Genomic DNA, 15,867 nt, shown 5'->3' on the forward strand with positions numbered 1-15,867 from the left:
GGTGAATGACCTGAAGCTTCTAGAAAGACCATAAATTACCTTTAAAATGTTCGCAAACATTTTTTTTTTAAGGGCATTTAAAAAAAATTCTACTCGAGCTTTTCGTACTGAAGAAAGCGAAGGAAGGTCACAGAGAGCGGTCCGTACAGTGACTGGAGACATACTGTGAGCAGGTGAGGGTCACATCCACGTGCGATGCTCCCTGATCAGGCAGCAACAGAGCTTGGTGCAGAGGGGGAGGGACATTGGGAATTTGTGCAATTGTGCTTGTTTTGTTACTGCAGGGTGGTGAACTCCGATGACACGAAGAAGACACTAGTTTCCCATGAGTTTTTGTACAGATCGCTTGAGGCAAATTTCCCTTAACCATGTTGTGCGTTGAATATGAACTATGTGAGATAGTAAATTAACATTGTAATGCGCAGAGAATGCATTGCAATATTTTGATCTTTCTTTCCTTAGGTCCACAGCAGCCTGGGGTAATGGAAACCACAAGGTTTGAGTGGGAGGACAATAATAATCTTTATTGTTGTTACAAGTAGGCTTACATTGACACTGCAATAAAGTTACTGTGAAAATCCCCAAGTCGCCACATTCCGGTGCCTTATTCAGGTTTACTGAGGGAGAATTCAGAATGTCCAATTCATCTAACAAGCACGTCTTTTGGGACTTGTGGGAGGAAACCGGAGCACCCGGAGGAAGCCGACGCAGACACGGGGAGAACGTGCAGACTCCGCACAGTCAGTGACCCAAGACAGGAATCGAATCTGGGACTCTGCGCTGTGAAGCACCAGTGCTAACCACTGTGCTACTGTGCCGCAAATGCGGCTGGAGTAACAGATTGAATTACCTCCAACTGTGCTGTGACAGTTCTGTGATTCTGCTCCATGGATGCATAGCCAGACAACTATGCCCGCCCAAGGTATTTTCCAAGAGGTTTCGGGTGAATTCAAACTACTTCCTCAGGAAACTAAGGAAATTCGGCATATCCACATTAACTCTTACCAACTTTTACAAATGCACCATAGAAAGCATCCTATCTGGCTGCATCACAGGCTGGTCAGAAACTGCTCGGCCCAAGACAGCAAGAAACTTCAGAGAGTCTTGAGCCCAGTCCATTACACAAACCTGCCTCCCATCCATTGACTCCATCTACACCTCCCGCTGCCTGGGGAAAGCGGTCAGCATAATCAAAGACCCCCTCCCACCGGCTTACTCACTCTTCCAACTTCTTCCATCAGGCAGGAGATACAAAAGTCTGAGAACACACATGAACAGACTCAAAAACAGCTTCTTCCCCGCTGTTACCAGACTCCTGGTAAGGGGCTGGTTTAGCACACTGGGCTAAATCGCTAGCTTTTAAAGCAGACCAAGGCAGGCCAGCAGCACGGTTCAATTCCCGTACCAGCCTCCCCGATCAGGCGCCGGAATGTGGCGACTAGGGGATTTTTAACAGTAACTTCATTTGAAGCCTACTTGTGACAAGCGATTTTAATTTTTTTCGAAACAACCCTTTTGTGGACTGACCTCATTAACACTACACCCCAGTATGCTTCACCCAATGCAATATATTTCCACGTCAGGATGGTGAGTGACTTGGAGGGAAACCTCCAGGTGGTGGGTTCCCAAGTATCTGCTGCTCTTGTCCTTCTAGATGGTAGTGGTTGTGGGTTTGGAAGGTGCATTCAGAGGAACCTTGGTGAGTTACTGCAGTGCATCTTGTAGATGGTACACACGGCTGCCACTGTTCGTCGGTGATGGAGGGTTTGAATATTTGTGGAAGGGGGAGCAATCAAGCGGGGCTGCTTTAACCTTGTTGGTGTCGAGTTTCTTGAGTGTTGTTGGAGCTGCACTCATCCAGGTAAGTGAAGAGTATTCCATTACACTCCTGACTTGTGCCTTGTAGATGGTGGACAGGCTTTGGGGGTCAGGAGGTGAGTTACTCACCATAGGATTCCTCGCCTTTGACCTGCCTGGTAGCCGCAGTATTAATATGGCTAGTCCAGTTCAGCTTCTGACCAATGGTAACCCCCAGGTTGCAAACATCCCCACTTCTGACTTTATGATGGAATGGAAGTCATTTGTGAAGCAGCTGAAGATGGTTGGACCTAGGACACTACCCTGAGGAACTCCTGCAGTGATGCCTGTAAGGTATAATTCTGTGAGTATGACTATGTCAGGCTGTTGCTTAACTCGTCTGTGAGACAGCTCTCCCAACATTGGCACAAGCTCCCATATATTAGCAAGGAGGACTTTATAGAGGCGACAGGGCTGCGTTTGCCGTTGTATTTTCCGGTGCTTGGTTCGACGCCGGGCGGTCTGTCTGGTTTCATTCCTTTCTTGTGTTTTCACGGCTTGCTCGGCCATTTCAAAGGGCATTTAAGAGTCAACCACATTGCTGTGCATCTGGAGTCACATAGTCACAAGTAGGCCAGGCCAGTCAAGGATGATGGGTTTCCTTCCCTAAAGTACATTAGTGAAGCAGATGGGTTTTTACGACAATGGACAATGGCTTCATGGTCAACATTAGACTTTTTAATTCCAGATATTTTATTGAGTTTAAATTCCATCACCTGTCGTGGTGGGATTCGAACCCTGGTCCCCAGACCATTATCCTGGGTCTCTGGTTTACTAGTCCAGCGACAATACCACTACGCCACCGACTCCTCATTCTGGCTGGGACAATGTGGGGTCATAATTTGCAGTCGCAAGTATAAGCAGAAATAAATTGTGGATCTCACCAAAATGCTAAATCATGAGAAAATACTAGCATTCTTTTTAGAGGCATAACTACCAGAGAACCAATTGTCCAAGCTCTCTCGAGCCTGAATGCTGTCCAGGTCTGGTTGCCCGTTGACATTCAGTGGAATTATCATTGCTGAATCATCCTGGGCTTAACCATTGATCAGAAACTGAACTGGACTAGCCATATAAATACAGTGGCTGCAAGAGTAGTTCAAAGGCTAGGAATCCTGCAGCGAGTAACTCACCTCCTGACTCCCCAAAGCCTATCCACCATCTACAAGTGTTATGGGCCAGGGTTTAAAGAACCCCAAAGTGTATCATGGAGTTCACCTGACCCACAACCTTTAATAGATTGTGGTATGGGGAGCACACGGCCCACTCTACAGGTGTGGTACAGCAGAAATAGAAAAGTATTTTTTAAACCAAAACAATGTTTATTCTATGAACTCAAGTTAATCTTTTTAAAATATACAGTGAACATCTTAGCAACCATTAATTCAAATACAACCCCCAAAGACTACAGCACTAAATAAACCTTTAAGCTTTCCTTTTTAACATCCATACAACTTAAAAACAAAACCTTTAGCAGAAACACATCAGATTAAAGTCACTCCTGAAAACATTTATAATTCTGAATTCACCATGTGATCAAGAGATAGTCTTTTGATGGCAGAGAGAACAGCAGCACACCTGCTTGGTCTGGCTTCAGCTCCAACACTGAAAACAAAACTAAAACACACCCTGCAGCAAACAGCCTAAAACGAAAGTAAAAAGCTGACAGCCCAGCTCCACCCACACTCTGACATCACTGCAGTAGTAAACACCCATTTCGTAAAGGTACTCTCACTACAGATATTTATGTACACACCCATTTATAAACACTCATTTCTTAAAGGTACTCTCACATGATACAAGGCACAAGTCAGGAGTGTGATAGTGTTTTTCAAAGTGGGTGTCGCAACCCGCGGGTGGCTCATGGGATGATATTCAGTGGGTCGCCAAAAGGTCTCCAAAACTGATCCCTGGGACCTTTTGGGGCTGGTTTAGCACAGTGGGCTAAATAGCTGGCTTGCAATGCAGAACAATCCCAGCAGCGCTGGTTCAATTCCCGTACCGGCCTCCCCGAACAGGCGCCGGAATGTGGCGACTAGGGGCTTTTCACAGTAATTTCATTGAAGCCTACTTGTGACAATAAGCGATATTATTTTTCCCCATTTTCTCCCTGGGTGAATTCTGGTTACAGTGCAGTGAGTCGCCTTATTAGGCTGAGATAGAGGCCTGTGCCATGGACTTTGTCTCCCCGGGTCATTCTTATAGTCACCGCCACCGATACAGCCTCCAGCAGCCACTGCCGTTTCTGCAGCAGCTGATCGACCAGGTTAATCAGCGCCTGTACGTACAATTTTTAAGAGTTTAAAAGAAAATTATCTTTATTTCCTGCAGATACTCCTTCTGCACAACGTTAGTTTCTAGCATTGCTTCACACTTTTTCTTCCAGCCCTCCATTCCTGCCCAAAGACTGCTGACTGGAATATCTATCCACAAGTACCCCAGTCAGTAACTCCTAGCCAGAGTGCTCCCTTGTACTGGATCTCGCTGTCGCAGATAATTCCCGTGTCTCCTATGGGGTTCTCCCCACCTTTCAATTGGTCCATTTTTGCAAAGCTGATTTATATTTGCCCCATTCTGAACCCGCTCTGGGGCGATGGGTATGGGTTTGGGAACTCCAACCATCCCTGTCAGGGGGAAATACATCTGCCCAAGTGCAGATCATCGGAAGCATAGAGTTAATGATCACACAAAGAGACCGACTTCAGGGTTAACGTTCTGAATCGGATGCAGGATTAATTTTTGCCATTGTTACCATTGTCAATGAATCTTGAATGTCTGTCACCATTAACGTTGTCCGTGTTGGTTCAATTTCAGCGACAGTTAATCTTGTTTGTGTCTCTTGAGTTTCAGTTACCTTTAACCTTGTCAATCTATGTTTAAAGTTGTACTGTGTGCGCATAAGGGGTTTGATGTACATTTAAAATGGGGAGCCGCTCTCCGCCCACTTTCTGACGTCAGTCGCTCTCTCAGTCAGTGATTTTGCGATCAGTGGTCAGTCTCCTTCCTTCCCCATCAGCCCCAAATCCAGGCTTGTTTTCAACAATTGCTTCATTCCCCCCCTCGAGCATCTCGGGAGTCTGCGATCAAATGTCTTGCTCACTGATCTGTGCAGATATTTTTATTACAAGTTATTTAGATTTCCACATAACAACAAAAATAGAACATGTATTTCCATTTACAATTTTTTACATTTAATAATACAGAAGTGCCAACAATGAACGTGTTGTTTTAAAAAGTAACTGCGGAGAATCTATTGTCTATTGGCTAGCTGGAAGAAGACAAAGGGTGGTGTTTGATGGGAAATATTCAGACTGGAGTCCAGTCACTAGTGGTGTACCACAAGGATCTGTTTTGGGACCACTGCTGTTTGTCATTTTTATAAATGACCTGGAGGAGGGCGTAGAAGGATGGGTGAGTAAATTTGCAGATGACACTAAAGTCGGTGGAGTTGTGAACAGTGCGGACGGATGTTACAGAGGGACATAGATAAGCTGCAGCGCTGGGCTGAGAGGTGGCAAATGGAGTTTAATGCAGAAAAGTGTGAGGTGATTCATTTTGGAAGGAATTACAGGAAGACAGCGTACTGGGCTAATGGTAAGATTCTTGGCAGTGTGGATGAGCAGAGAGATCTCGGTGTCCATGTACATCGATCCCTGAAAGTTGCCATCCAGGTTGAGAGGGTTGTTAAGAAGGCGTACGGTGTGTTAGCTTTTATTGGTAGAGGGATTGAGTTTCGGAGCCATGAGGTCATGTTGCAGCTGTACAAAACTCTGGTGCGGCTGCATTTGGAGTATCGTGTGCAATTCTGGTCGCCGCATTTTAGGAAGGACGTGGAAGCATTGGAAAGGGTGCAGAGGAGATTTGCCAGAATGTTGCCTGGTTATGGAGGGAAGATCTTATGAGGAAAGGCTGAGGGACTTGAGGCTGTTTTTGTTAGAGAGAAGAAGGATAAGAGGTGACTTAATTGAGGCATACAAGATGATCAGAGGATTGGATAGGGTGGACAGTGAGAGCCTTCTTCCTCGGATGGTGATGTCTAGCACGAGGGGACATAGCTTTAAATTGAGGGGAGATAGATATAGGACAGATGTCAGAGGTAGGTTCTTTACTCAGAGAGTAGTAAGGGCGTGGAATGTCCTGCCTGCAACAGTAGTGGACTCGCCAACACTAAGGGCATTCAAATGGTCATTGGATAGACATATGGACGATAAGGGAATAGTGTAGATGGGCTTTAGAGTGGTTTCACAGGTTGGCGCAACATCGAGGGCCAAAGGGCCTGTACTGCGCTGTTATGTTCTATGAATCCATAAAGTGGCGAAGGTCGTGCGAGGTGGCTATTTTGCAAAAATGGGTCGCCAGAAAAAAAGTTCGAAAAACACTAATAGACTACTCTCCATTACCCTGGATGAGTGCAGCTGCAACAGCACTCAAGAAGCTCAACACAATCCAGGGCAAAGCAGCCCACTTGATTGCGACCCCATCCACAAAAAATCAATCCCTCCACCAACGACAGACAGTGGCAGCCATGTACCATGTACTAGATGCACTGCAGTAGCTCACCAAGGTTCCTTAGTCAACAACTTCTAAAACCACGACCACTACCATCTAGAAAGACAAGAGCAGCAGATACCTGGGAACCCCACCACCTGGAGGTTCCCCTCCCAAGTCACTCACCACCCTGACTTGGAAATATATCGCCGTCCCTTCACTGTCGCTGGGTCAAAATCCTGGAACTCCCTCCCTAGCAGCACAGTGGGTGTACCTTCCCATCAGGGACTTCAGTGGTTTAGGAAGGCAGCTCACCACCACCTTCTCAAGGGCAACTAGGGATGGGCATTAAAAAAGCACACCATCATCGACTGCTTCAGTATCTGACCTCGAGAATTTTGCCCATGTTAGACCCAAACTCCAATGAGGCCTTGAGCCAAAGTGGAGGAACCCAATTTTGGCATCAGTGAGCAGGTTATCGCGGAGTAAGCACCACTTGATAGTGCTGTCGATGACCCCTTCCACCTCCTGGCTTTTGATAGCGAGGGCAGAAATTGACCAGTTTGGATTTGCCCTGCTCTTTACGGACCGGGAAATGATATCAGATCTGCCGTAGCCACTGCTGTCTCAAGTGCCTTCAGCCATTTCTTGGGATCACGCCAGCCGGTGGGGTGGGGGGTGGGTGGCGCATATATGGGCTGGTTTCTCCGGTCGCCGATGCCGAAAACGCGTTCGGAGATCGTTGTTAGAATCAAACTTCACGACCGAGTCGGGGACAGCGCCACTTTCGCGATGCTCTGTCCCCTCCAAAGCGTTGTACGCGGAGAGTACACCACGCCACGTATCGACGGTCTCAGGCCATTGCCTGAGGCCCGCCCTCCGATGCTCAGCCCCCAATTAGCCGAGCTCCCGATGGCATCGGCCGCATGTGGTCTCACCCGTCGGGAACTCGGCTTGGCGGCTGCTGTTTTTGAAAACTCACCACTATTCTTAGAAGTCCCCCTATACCAAAAAGGGCCGACATTCTAAATGGTGATCAGGGATTCTCACTCCCCGACTCCGATGCAGGCTTCAGTGGGTGCTATTCTGGTCAAACTATGTTTTCAAGTTATCCCCCGGTATAACCCATACCTTCACCGAAGATTTCATCTACTTACCACTTAGTAGCATCGATCCTCAGTCCCGCATTGCTAAGTAAGTAAAGTAGACTTTGGAATAACCACTATTTCAGGTTAAATTAAGTTATTTTATTATTATATTTTTTCTTTTAAAAGCTGCAAATACTTTCTTTACAGAAAGGAAAAAGATCTTGCTTCTGGATCCTTTTGGTTGGTTGAAGGAACCTTCAGGCCCAACTTGACAATCAATCTTCTTTAAAGTCTGGTCTTCTTTAGATGTATTTGCTGGTTAGCTCAGTTGCTGTGTCCTGTCTTTCCCATGTACAGAGCTGTGAGAGCTGACTCTGCTGGCTGTCTCTGAGCTGACTCTGGCTCCTCTTTAAATTCTAGTCTTCCTTAGATGTATTAGCTATTTTAGCTCGGCTGCTTTGCCCTGTCTCTTTCCCATGGCCGAGCTGACTGCAATCTGACTCTGAACTGCTTGTTTCTTCTCAGCTTCTCTCTCTCTCCCTCTGAGTTCTGGTTCTCGTAGTTCCTGCCCTGGTCTCTAGGTTTATATATTTTTCTAACAGTTATTAAGTTTTTATGATGTTATTTTTTTCATAGAATTTTACAGTGCAGAAGGAGGCCATTCAGCCCATCGAGTCTGCCCGCTGGTGCTCTTGGAAAGAGCACCCTACCCAAGGTCAACACCTCCACCCTATCCCCATAACCCAGTAACCCCACCCAACACTAAGGGCAATTTTGGACACTGAGGGCAATTTATCATGGCCAATCCACCTAACCTGCACATCTTTGGACTATGGGAGTAATTCTTATTTTCTTTGATTGTAAAAAGTATCTTTGATCTAAACTTTCTAATCCAAGTAAGTATTCATTTTGACATGACTTCACTTCATAGTTTCCTTTGTTTACATTGATTCCTTTGTGATGTTCAAAATGCTTTGACTTCAAGAGGTGTTACTTTTAATTCCTATCATTTCTGTAGTTTTATTTCCCAATTATGTCCTCAGCTCATAATTTTGACTTTGATTTTGGCTTTAAATTATGTTTCTCGTAGATTGATAGTCTCCAGTTTTCTTTAATTTACCTGGTATTAGCACATTTTCACACCTAGAATTATCACCAAATTCAACTGAACCTCATCCATTCTTTTCCAGATCCTTACTAAGATAGTTACTTTCAATGAAGGTGTGAGCCATTGTTTTTGGCTTCATTCAAAATCCTGTTTGTCTTGTCTGCTTGACCAAGGATATCTGCATTTTACAATCCTGCTCTGGCAGCTGCTGCTAACCCTTTGTGGGATCTTTCCCTGTATCCTCTCATGTTTCTCTCAGACCAGATATTGCCAGACTTCCATGTTTCAAATGACACATCTTTCCATAATTTCAATAACACTGTGGACTCAGTCTGGAGCCATGACTTCAAAAGCAACATGTACATGTATTTCACAGCCTCAGATGATCTCCGCACCTTCCAGCCGATTTTGAAGTGCAGTCACTGAAGGTATCAAAGCTGCCTATTTGTACAACTCAAAGGTCCTACGCATAACACCGAGCTAATGACCATATAATGAATGGAAATGAAATGAAAATCGCTTATTGTCACAAGTAGGCTTCAAACGTAGGCTTAACTAATGATATTAGTTGAGGGTTAAATTTTTTTTTAAATCTTTTTATTGGTATTTATACCAGTAAACAATTATGTACATTACTGGTCGTGTTAATTTACTGTACAATACAGAAAGGTTTGTCTTTTCTTTAAGGGCTAAATTTTGACCAGGACAACAGCTCTTCAAAACATTGCAGGTCAACTTATCGACTGAGATAGTGGTGCCCCAGTTCAACTGCACCCCCGACAGTAATGAGCTGGAGCGCAGCCTCGAATTTTGCCCTCCAAAGTTTCCTCAGCAGGACCTTGAACCCAGAACCTTCTGATTGGGAGGCAGGAGTGTGTGTATGTGTGTGTGTATGTGTGTGTACTGAGCTACAACAACTGGATTGTTATCGCAACCCTTCACACAATGTGAAATTCAGTCATTATTCAAACGGACAAACTGCAGCGAGATCCCATCAGCAGCAGTGAGATGCCAGATCAAATAATCCGAGTATTTGTTTTTGGTGTCCTGGATTGTGGGGATAATAGTCGAGCACCAGGAGAATACTCTGCCCTAATTTGAAATCCAGCCCAGAATGTTGGTATGAAGTGGGTTGCGGTATTGATTCAGATAAGCAGAAAATCAACTATTGCACAAAAACAAAGAGGAAACAGGGTTGAAAATATTTTTTTTTGGCTTTGAGACAATCGTTTTTGGTGCAGGGTGGATAGAGGAAAGGATTCACAAAAGAAAACTGGACTAAAATATTTGTTGCATACTTTTGTTCTGTCAATTAAAAAGGGGTGTGCCGTACAGGAATCATTTCAACAGTGACTTGAGTGACACCTTTAAAGGAGTGTTCCTTTGCAGTGTGTGTCACAATGCGGTCGTCACAGATTTTGTGTAATCCCAAATCAAGTACCTGCTGAGCCTCTTTGGAAGGAATATAAATCAGCCCAGACCAAATTGTTCTTTACCGACTTTAAAGCAAGCGCTGTGTAGCAAATCAGCAGGGGTGATCTAGCCGTTGATTGTGAAACTCTGTATGTATAACAGATACAGGTATGTTCTTGTCTCCTTTAGAGTCTACTTTACAACATTTTTGATTCCATTATTTAATTTTTTTACCTTTTACGTTGTAAATGAAGAGCAAAGTCTGATATTCACATGCAATGTAAAAGTTACAGACTGAAAATCGATTTATAATAATCTAAAAACGTTTTTATACATAACAAAAGTAGCACTATATATGTAGAGTTGGTCCGAATGGAAATCAACATTTTCATTCATAAACTGACCTTGTTAATGCTGTATAAGATATAGACTATAGAACAATGTTCAGGATGATTCAGTGAATTTTTTCATCTTATTCATTTTATTTTCTCTCTCTCTCCCCTCATCTGTAACATCTCATGAGCTGGTGTCCTGTTGCTGATTTCCATTATCCCCAGTCATATGCTACTGCTATTTCATTTATTTTCCGCTACACTTTGCTGCTCTTCATTTTCCCTGATTTTCCCTTCCTTTCTGTCTCTCTGACTGGAAGACGGGATTATGCAGTCACACCCTGGTTGAATGGCGTGGAAACAATGGGCCGAATGGCCGTCTCTTGTGTTATCTTATCTTGTTTTCTCATTTTGGTGGGAGTTAATGGGCAGTGGGACTTTATGGTGGGGAGCGGCCTGGCAAGCATGAACTCACTACCCGGGTGCCGAACTGGCATTGCAAACCAGCCGCCTGATATGATAATCACTCTATTTTCATTTAGTTTGATCTCAATGACAAACAGGCAGTTTCCATAATGGACAGCTGAGCTCCAGTTTTAATACTCAAGACACTGAGTTGAGAACCGACAACATAGCGACAGCCCCGGTGCAGTGGTAGCATTCTCACCTCTAAGCCACAGCCAGGACTTGAGCACATACTTGAGATATTTGAGTGCAGGACTGAGGGAGTGTTGCATTGCCAGATATCCACCTTTTGGCTAAGCCCCTGTGTGGTGATACACCACTGTACTTCCCTAGCATTGTACATAGTTATATAATAGTTGTGTGTAACGTGGCCCTGTAATCCTGTGTATTGTACTGTGTATTGTACTGTAGCTCTGTAGAGGTTCGGTCACCTGTATGTAACCTGACCTGGCCACGGAGAGCTCCGCCTTGGCCACTCCCCCGGGAGTTAGGTATAAGACCCAGATTCTGAGACCGGACCCTTTTGTCTGGGGTCGTCTGTGTCGGGTAAGCTTCCTATGTAGTGTATTAAAGCCTTGGTTAAAGTCTCACATGTCTTTGTGGTTCTTGACGCTTAGTGCATCAATTTAATACACTACAGTTATAATGGAGGCTGCTCTGAAACCCGACAATCTCTCTCGACCCCCACGCTCCACGCGCGGATCACCTTTTCAACTGCTGGCTCCGGTGTTTCGAGGCCTACCTGGAAGCATCCTCTGCCTTCGCCAAAACGGACGCTGACCGACTCAACCTCCTGTACTCACGGCTCGACTACGGGCTTTTCGACCTCATCACGGGAACAACGACCTACGCCGATGCCATCGTGAAGCTCAAAAGCCGGTATGCACAAACTCTTAATTCTATTTACGCCCGCCACCGCCTCGCCTCCCAGCACCAGCAGCCGGGTGAACCCCTATCCGTGTTCGTTCGGGACTTCCGTGCCCTCGCGCTCACCTGCAATGCGCCAGCAGTCTCCGCTGAGCAGAACACTGAGGCCCTGGCACTCAATGCCTTTGTGGCCGGCATCGCTTCCGTCCCAATTCGCCAACTCCTACTGGCACAAACTACCCTGACTCTGGACACGGCAGTCACTATGGCAGAGGCCCAACAGGCAGCTTATGACAATAATGCGTCCTACACGCCTGCCCAAACTTCCTATGCGCCTGCCCACGTTCCCTATGTGGCCGCTACCTCCCTGCCGCCCGCCCAGCAACAATCCCTGCAAGTCACGGCCCACCCAGTCACACCAGCAGTAAAAAGAACGCCTGGGCCCCAGTGTTACTTTTGAGGCCAGGCAAAACACCCCAGGAAACGCTGCCCTGCTAGAGATGCTACCTGTTCAGCCTGTGGCAAGAAAGGCCATTTTACAAACGTCTGCCGCTCCACCGCTGCCTCGGGGTCCAACACCGCGGCCTGCTACTCCTGGGTGCCGGCATTCTCCGTTCCCGGCTTGTTTTTCGACATGTGCGACGCATGGCCATCTTTGACTATCCCCGGCCCGCCTCCCTTCACTTCCGGTCCGCCGCTCGTCACTTCCGGTCCACCGCCGCTCGTCACTTCCGGTCCACCGCCGCTCGTCACTTCCGGTCCACCGCCGATCGTCACTTCCGGTCCACCGCCGATCGTCACTTCCGGTCCTGCGCACCCGACCGAAATGCTGCAAACAACTGAGATGCAGCCAACGACAGCAACCTGGCCTCCAACAGCAGCCTACGATGCCTGGGCGCCGCCACCTTCTTCCGCAGGCCGCTCCCCGGATCCGGCACCCTTCTCCAACAGCTCCACCATCGCATCCATCGTCCTCGACCAGGACCGACCGCATCAGCTCGCCAGATCCACCATGGAGGTTCAGGTAAATTGTTTCACTGTTACCTGCCTCTTCGACAGCGGCAGCACGGAGAGCTTCCTCCACCCGGACACCGTGCGCTGCTGCTCCCTCAAGGTACTACCCACGTGCAGGCATATTTCCATGGCCTCCAACTCCCAGTCGGCCGAGGTTTTGGGCTACTGCGTCGTCACCCTCTCAGTGAACGGCGCGGTGTTCCAGGATTTCAGATTCATGGTCCTCCCTCACCTCTGCGCCGCCGCGATCCTCGGCCTGGACTTCCAATGCCACCTGCGCAGCCTCACCTTGCATTTTAACGGCCCCCTCCCCCCCCCCCCCCTTCACGGTCTCCAACCCCCAGTTCTTCCCTGATCCCCCCCCCCCGGGTCCCACCTGTAGTCTCTCCTCGCTCAGGATCTCCCCCCCCCCCCCCTTCACTGTTTGCTAATCTCACCCCCGACTGCAAGCCCGTGGCTACTAAAAGTCGGCGTTACAGTTTCGGGGACTGCCAATTCATTCGAGCGGAGATTACGCGCCTTCTCTCGGAAAAGATCATTGCTCCCAGCACCAGCCCCTGGCGAGCCCAAGTGGTGGTAGTCAAGTCTAGCGAGAAACACCGCATGGTCATTGACTACAGTCAGACCATCAACCGGTACACGCTGCTTGATGCGTATCCCCTCCCCCGCATATCTGACATGGTCAACCAGATTGCACAGTACCGGGTGTTCTCCACCATAGACTTGAAATCCGCCTACCACCAGCTCCCTATCCACCCGGAGGACCATAACTTCACGGCCTTCGAGGCGGACGGCCGCCTCTACCACTTTCTTAGGGTACCCTTTGGCGTCACCAATGGAGTCTCGGTCTTCCAACGGGAGATGGACCGAATGGTGGACCAGAACAGACTGCGGACTACCTTCCCGTATCTGGACAACGTCACCATCTGCGGCCACAACCAGCAGGATCATGACATCAACCTCACTAAATTCCTCCAAACTGCCAAACGCCTCAACCTCACGTACAACGAGTCAAAATGTGTTTTCGACACCACCCGCCTCGCCATACTCGGCTACGTGGTGGAGAACGGTGTCCTCGGCCCCGATCCCGATCGTCTGCGCCCCCTTCTCGAACTCCCCATTCCCACCTGCCCCCAAAGAACTGAGGCGATGCCTCGGGTTCTTTGCCTACTATGCCCAGTGGGTGCCCGAGTACGCTGACAAGGCCCGACCCCTCCTCCATTCCCCCTCCCGCCCGAGGCCTGCCAGGCCTTCCACCTCCTAAAAACCGCTATCGCCAAAGCCGCCATGCATGCGGTAGACGAGTCTGCACCATTCCAAGTCGAGAGCGATGCCTCCGACTTTGCCCTGGGTGCCATCCTCAACCAGGCGGGCAGGCCCATCGCCTTCTTTTCCCGCACACTCCAAGGCCCCGAGATCCGCCACTCCTCTGTTGAGAAGGAGGCACAGGCATAGTGGAAGCCGTCCGGCACTGGAGGCACTACCTGGCCGGAAAACCATTTACCCTCGTTACTGACCAACGATCAGTTGCGTTCATGTTCGACAACAAACAACGAGGTAAAATCAAAAATGATAAGATATTACGGTGGAGGATCGAACTCTCCACATACAATTATAATATCTCATACCGGCCAGGTAAGCTCAATGATCCTCCTGATGCCCTGTCCCGTAGTACTTGTGCCAATGCACGGGATGACCGACTGCGGGCACTACTTAATGACCTCTGTCACCCGGGCGTCAGGCGGTTCTACCACTACATCAAAGGCCACAACCTGCCCTTCTCAGTCGAGGAGATCAAGGCCGTGACTAGGAACTGCCAAGTCTGCGGAGTGCAAGCCGCAATTCTACAAGCCAGACAAGGCGGACCTAATCAAGGCTACCTGCCCCTTTGAAGTCAGCATTGACTTCAAAGGGCCCCTCCCCACCCACAACCGCAACACATACTTCCTCAATGTCATCGAGTACTCGCGGTTCCCCTTCGCCATTCCCTGCACCGACACGACCTCCACCACCGTCATCAAAGCGTTGCACGACCTCTTCATGCTGTTCGGTTATCCCAATTACATTCACAGTGACCGGGGCTCCTCCTTCATGAGTGGGGAGCGGCGTCGGTACCTGCTCGCCAGGGGCGTTGCCTCGAGCAGGATGACCAGTTACAACCCCCGGATGAATGGACAGGTGGAGAGGGAGAACGCGGCAGTTTGGAATGCCATGCTGCTAGCCCTCAAGTCCAAAGGCCTACCAGTCTCCCGTTGGCAGGAGGTCCTCCCTGCCGCACTCCACGCCATCCGGTCCCTGTTGTGTACTGCAACGGATGCTACCCCTCATGAGCGGATGTTTCTCTTCTCCAGGAGATCGGCATCCATGACATCGCTTCCCTCCTGGCTCCTGTCCCCGGGAGACGTCCTGCTCCGCAAGCACGTGTGGACCTCTAAGGCGGAGCCCCTGGTGGAGAGAGTCCGTCTCCTCCACGCTAACCCACAGTACGCGTACATAGCGTACCTCGACGGGCGTGAGGAGAACATCTCCATCAAGGACCTGGCCCCCTCTGGGGCCCCTGCCGCCCCCGCCCCGCAACTTCCACCCCGCTCCCTTTCTGCTCCCGTCGATCCCTCGGCCTGTTACTATTCCGTGCCAGCCGCTGTCATCCCGCAGTTGCGCCTCGAGCCAGCCGAAGCGGTGGGGGGCGTCATGCCGCCTCACGACCCAGCACCACCGATCGCACGGATACCGCCGGACACTACCTCAGCGCCGCAGCTCCGACGTTCAAAGAGATCGACCAAACCCATCGCTCGTCTCGACCTCTGATGACATGGAACCTCCTGATGGACTCTATTCGTTACTCCCTGTTCGTTCACTGTGTTGCTACTCCATATTTTCACCCCGGACTTCCTTCTAAACAAGGGGTGAATGTGGTGATACACCACTGTACTTCCCTAGCATTGTACATAGTTATATAATAGTTGTGTGTAACATGGCCCTGTAATCCTGTGTATTGTACTGTGTATTGTACTGTAGCTCTAGAGGTTCGGTCACCTGTATGTAACCTGACCTGGCCACGGAGAGCTCTGCCTTGGCCACTCCCCCGGGAGTTAGGTATAAGACCCAGATTCTGAGACCGGACCCTTTTGTCTGGGGTCGTCTGTGTCGGGTAAGCTTCCTATGTAGTGTATTAAAGCCTTGGTTAAAGTCTCACATGTCTTTGTGGTTCTTGACGCTTAGTGCATCACCCTGC

General features: G+C 48.6%; 1 protein-coding gene across 1 annotated transcript in view; it reads left to right on the forward strand.

Moving 5' to 3' along the window:
- Positions 1-9,273: 9,273 nt before the first annotated feature.
- LOC140404405 (dual oxidase 2-like) overlaps positions 9,274-15,867 on the forward strand; it is a 150,824-nt gene continuing 144,230 nt past the window's right edge. The window contains exon 1 of the mRNA XM_072492898.1: positions 9,274-10,122. The gene's annotated coding sequence lies outside the window, so the exon portion shown is untranslated. The remainder of the gene's footprint in view (positions 10,123-15,867) is intronic.

The sequence above is a fragment of the Scyliorhinus torazame genome, chromosome 30, assembly GCF_047496885.1.
Source record: "Scyliorhinus torazame isolate Kashiwa2021f chromosome 30, sScyTor2.1, whole genome shotgun sequence".
NCBI classification, from domain to species: Eukaryota; Metazoa; Chordata; class Chondrichthyes; order Carcharhiniformes; family Scyliorhinidae; genus Scyliorhinus; species Scyliorhinus torazame.